The sequence below is a fragment of the Peromyscus californicus genome, unplaced genomic scaffold (assembly GCF_007827085.1).
Source record: "Peromyscus californicus insignis strain IS unplaced genomic scaffold, ASM782708v3 Scaffold_4__1_contigs__length_199733344, whole genome shotgun sequence".
In the NCBI taxonomy this organism is placed as follows: Eukaryota; Metazoa; Chordata; class Mammalia; order Rodentia; family Cricetidae; genus Peromyscus; species Peromyscus californicus.
The window spans coordinates 57,999,571-58,004,890 of record NW_026294562.1 but is presented as its reverse complement, the minus strand read 5'-3'; the positions used below and the strand labels follow the sequence as shown (position 1 = coordinate 58,004,890).

The following is a 5,320-nucleotide window of genomic DNA, read 5'->3' as shown; positions in this document are numbered from 1 at the left end:
CAGAAGCTACTCGGGACCTTCCCCAGAGCAGGACAAAGGCCCTTTCTCTGTGCCCTCCTGTTGCCCCAGGAGAGGCTGCGGGTGTGATCCCCACCTCAGGGACTCAGAGGAGTCACTGGGGGTGAGGGGTGCATGGTGGCTCGAGGTGGCCCTGGCCAGCTTCCCAACCCAGACTGCTCGAGCCAAAAGAGCCACTGGGAGTTTTGGCCAGCTCCACCCCTGCAACCATGGCTGCTGAGTAATCATTCCTCTCTCTGAGGCTTGAGATGTGCCAAGCCCTGCCCTGGGAGCCTCCTGCTAAGTCCTTGGCAGACCATCCAGGAGGGAGGTCTCTGTTGCCTCAGGGAGTCATACACATCAAAATGCTCCTGATGTGAGTTACAGACAGGTGGAATAGGAGACTCAGTCACTAGACCCATAGAGTGGGAACAGGCCTCCATACCATGCCTCAGTTTCCCCCTCTACAGATCAGTAGTTTCTAAGGCAAAGACTCTGTCCTGATCCTCACAGAGACCTTTAAAGAAAAGGGACACAGAGGCAGAGCTGGCCACCAGGCTGTCACAACAGGGTAGGAATGGGAACCCTCAATTTCTCAGGGGCGTGAGGCCTCCAGCAAGACACCCCAAGGATCTGGCTTCTCCTGGACCATGGCAGGTCTCTGGGGGCTCCTGGAAATGTCACACTCAAGAGAAATCAGCCACAGCAAGGCCCTGTGTCATGCCTGATGGATGTCAGGACCTTGAGGAGTCTATTGGGTCCAATGCCACGTCCACTATGTGGCCCCTTCTCTGGTTCTAGGCTGGGATTGACCCTGGTGCACTGGCATGGGACCTATAGATTTGCCTCCCGCTTCATGGGCAAGGAAGGGGGTGCAGGGAGGGTGAGGGGGTGTGGAAAGGGTGAGGGTGTACAGAGAGAGTTTCAGCCTGACATCCTCAGGCCCAGGAGCAGCCCCCTGTGGGCTTTGTATGTCCTGTGTCTGCCCATGGTCCTGTTGGTGGCAGCTGGCTCCTAGGGGCTTCCTCTCCCTGCTCTGAGCTTTCCTTCCTGCCCTTTCCTCTTCACTGCCAGCTCCAAGCACCGCACCCAAGCCTTGGGGACCTGCTGGGCTTCCAGCATTCTTCTGATGTTTTCATTTAGAGGATGCCCGAAAATACCCAGCCCGAGGGCGGGAGGCAGCAGCCACCATCAGGACCCCTGGGAATGAACTTGAAAACCCAGGCAGGGTGGGGCTGGGGGGCCCTGGATTGAAACACTGACAGAGCAGGGGAATGGCTGGGGAAAGGACCCTCCAAGGAGGCTGGCCAGGGGAGGGGCAGGGCAGCTCCAGGCCAGGAGGAGACCTCAGGAATGTGGCAGCTCATGCTGACTGGCATTCACATCTTCCTGCCTGCATCTGGGTAGGGCCTAGGCAGTCCCCAGTCCTGCCATGGAATGGGGCTTCTCATCTGTATTAGTTGGGAGCAGAACTGATAGAATGTATGTATGTACACACACACACACACACACACACACACACACACACACACACACACGGAACATCAGAGTGCCTTACAGGCTGTGGTTTGAGTAGCCCAACAGTGCCTGTCTCTTGAAGGAAAGGCCAAGGATCCCGTAGTTGTTCGGTCCATGGATGACTGCTGCGTCACTGGATGTCTCAGCAGTCCCTCTGGTCCTAGAGAGGGGTCAATTGGAATCCCCAAGTAGTTTCTATCTCTAGTGAAGCAGTGCCTTGGCACTAATATCGATGAACTTGCCATTGAGAGGGCCAGAAAGCGTACCCAGATTTACGTGCTTCTTCCCATCTCAAAAGATCCAGATTTAGGGTGGGTCTTCCTACCTCAAGCATCAAGAAAAGTCACAAGTGTGCCCAGATGTAGTCAAGTTGACAACCAAGATTAGCCATCACAGCATCTTTCCTGGGGCCCAGGCTTACTTATCCCCAAGATTGTCCCTGGTCCCCCCCACCCTGCAGACGATGTCTCTCTCCTAGGCCGAGCAAGGGTATATGTGTTGGGGCAGGTCTCAAGTCATGGGCAGGGTGATGGCCCCAAGCTTGTGCTCTAGGCCCCCACTCCAGCAGCTGGCCAGGGTGCTCTTCAGCCACAGCTCTCCCAGTGGAAAGCTTTGTGTCATCTTTGCATAGAGATGTGGCTCGGTTGATAGTGTTCACTTAGCACGCATAAAGCCCTCGGTTTGATCCTTGGCGCTGCATGAAGCAGGTGTGGTGGCACACATATGTGTAACCCCAGAACTCAGGAGGTGAAGGCAGGAGGGTCACAGGTTCAAGGTCATCTTTGGCTACATAGTGAGTTTGAGACCCTGTCACATACAAATGAACAACATCAAACCCCAGATGTAGTGAGTATTCATTTCACCTATGACCTTGGGGTATCAGTCCCTAGGGCGTGGCCTCTTAGCTAGCTTAAGACTAGCCTGGCTATCTCAGTCGGTAGAGTATGGGACTCTGAATCCCAGGGTCATGGGCTCATGCCCCATGTTGGGCGTCAGCTCATGTTGGGTGTCAGATAATGCAGGAATTGAAATTCATGAATACTGACAATGAACCTATTTATTAAGGGGTTATATGGGGTATCAACTCACAGATATGGGATATAGCAATTTCAGTTGCAGCGTCCCTGGAAGGCTGAGAGCTGGTCCCATGCTGTTTCACACTGCCTGAGTCAGTCTCCACCATCCAAGAATGTACAAGAGAGAGAAGGGGCCCATGTACATGCTCCTCAGGTCTTAAGCTAGCTAACAGACCACACACTAGAGGCTGGTACCCCAAGTTCATAGGTGGAATGAAAACCCACCACATCCAGAAGCATTGTGTATCTCTGGGCCTCAGTTTCTCCATCTGTCATGTAGGATTGGTCACTAATATCCTATCTGTGTGGCTAGGAGAGGGGCTCCAGAGGAGAGGCCCAATGCTTGGTCCCTCGGTCAGTGCCGCCTGGTTACATGTGGTCCTAGAACCTCTGTAGGAGATGTGTCTCTCCCCATCTGCCTGGTGACCCCCTGAGGCAGCTGAGGTCATGGGCAAGGACGAAAGTAGGGCTCTAGCTTTTTTGTTCCCTGCTGGATGGTCTTGGGAAGTCCTGGACAGTGTCTGGGAGTCAGAGTGGTGGCAGACATCTCGTGGCCTGGGCAGATACCTCACGGCCTAGGCAGACAGTTCGTGGCCTGGGCAGACATCTCGTGGCCTGGGCAGACACCTCACGGCCTGGGCAGACATCTCTCAGCCTGACATCAGTTCCTTGCTTCTCCTTGGCCTTGGAGTTTAACTCTGACTGGCAAAGGGGTCTGTGGTGTGGTCTAGCCTCAGGCACTGGTCCATCTGTACTTAGTCACAGCCAACCTATGAGTGCAGCAGGGCCACCTCTGCTGTGAGTTCTCCCAAAGCACCTGCCACTTCCCTGCACCTCAGTAGTGTCCGCTCTTGGGCAGGGGTCTAAGGTGCGGGCTTGACGGAGCCTTTTCTGGCTCCCCTGGGATAAAGGCTTGTAGGGTGAGCGTTATTCATGTCCAGCCTGGACTGAGAGAACCCTTTCGAGCTTCTCCCTGTCAGTTTTGACCTTACTCCTAGGTGAAGCCTTTTGTCTCCCTGACCCCTTCTGTCTTACCTTCTGTGAACTGGGTACTGCACCCCCTGCTCATGTGGGGATCAAATGGTTTAGTGTGCAGACAGCCTCCTTTTGGAGACCTGGACTTGAAACTCCAGTCCCAGGGTAGGACAAGATGCGTGAGTGTGTGTGTGTGTCATGGATTTGAATGTAACTCCTTTTCTCAGGAAGCCATTGGCCTGCCAAGAAGGTGAGGCCCAGATATGATGGCAGCAAGTCCCATTTTGTGTACTAAACTCTCCACACAGAGAATGGAGGAACAAACTGGAGCTCTGGGGCCCAGTGGCCTCTGGGAAGAGGTGGTCTGCAGCTGAAGATGCGGCTCCACACACACACAGCAGACAGAAAAGAGGCGGAGCTCAGGGGCCAGAGTGCCTGACTGCCTGGCTCCTTCCAGCCCTCTTGGGCTGCTGATGTCCAAGCCTTCAGGGCCCCTCTTCTCTCTTTAGAGGTTGTTGGCCCTTTCCTTTTGCCCCAAACACCCCTACTCCATCCCAAAAGTCCCGAGGAGCTATTCCACAGAAAAAGCCTTTTATTTTATAGTGATTGAGAAGGGAATCTCACCTAGCCCATGCTAGCCTCCAACTCTCAATGTGGCTGAGGATGACCTCGAACTCCTGATCCTCCTGCCTCAGGCTCTAGAATGTCAGAGGGATTGTAGGTAGGCACCACCACACCCAACTCCATTTTGTGACTTTTGTTTTGTGGGGCACAGGATCTTACTTTATAGCCCAGGATCGCCTGAAACTTACTGTGTGGACTAGGCTCGCTTCAAACTTGCAGCTATCCTCCTGCCTCAGCCTCCTGAGGGCTGGGATGACAGGTGTGTAGCACTATGCCTGGCTAGCAGGATTTTGTGAAAATGTCCATAGTCGGTATCTTGGAAGGCAGGGCTTTCCCCCTTTCCTTTCTGAGACCGGTGACAACTCGGACTTCAGTTGGAGCAATGTCAGACCACTCTTCCAGCTAACGATCTGCAAATGTATCGCTTGGTCCACTGTTTATCCAGAGAGCAAACACTGGAGGTGGACAAGGAGGTGCTAGGGCCAGGGCCACTTAGAAGCTGGACTCCCCATACTCATGCAGCATCACTGGGCCTTGGAGAAATTTCTTCCCTACTTGGGTCTCTGGGCCCTCATCTTCAGGCGTCAGGGAGAATCTCTGTCTCTGGGAGGTCAGAGCTGCCCGATGGGGAGGCTGAGCCCAGGGCTGCCTGCCTCTTGGCTCTTCCCAGGCTCTCTACCTGGAAGGCTGCAGAACATGGGACTTGAGGAGTCCAGGGGCACTATGAGGGGCCAGGTTCTGCTTTCTGGTGTTACAGAAGGGCTCACAACTTAGACTCCAAGCCCTTCCCATTGCCTTGCGGTCCTGAGGGCAAGAGCTGCTGTTGTGGGTGTGTAGAGCTTGCCTGCAGGGGCTCTTGCCTGGGCTGCCTCAGACCAAAGGCCTCCTTTGAAACTCCTCAGACAGCTCCTGGCTTCTGGCCTCAGCTCACCCGGAGGCAACCACCAGCAGCAACTGCAGCCACCCTCCGGCCAGCTTTGAGGGTCTTTCTCTGTCTCAGCTTCCTCTCCAGGAATATGCTTGAACAAATGCTGTAAACAAATAGAAAGATTGCCAGCCATCAGCCTAACTCGGATGTGGCTGGAGCTGCCTGTTGAGTGGCCCCAGAGGGCAAAGAACCCCCCCCTCTG

General features: G+C 54.5%; 1 non-coding gene across 1 annotated transcript; it reads left to right on the top strand.

Moving 5' to 3' along the window:
* The first annotated feature begins 2,434 nt into the window (after window positions 1-2,434).
* On the top strand, window positions 2,435-2,507 carry Trnaq-cug (transfer RNA glutamine (anticodon CUG)). The gene has a single exon. It is a non-coding gene; the product is annotated as a tRNA-Gln (tRNA).
* Window positions 2,508-5,320: the final 2,813 nt, after the last annotated feature.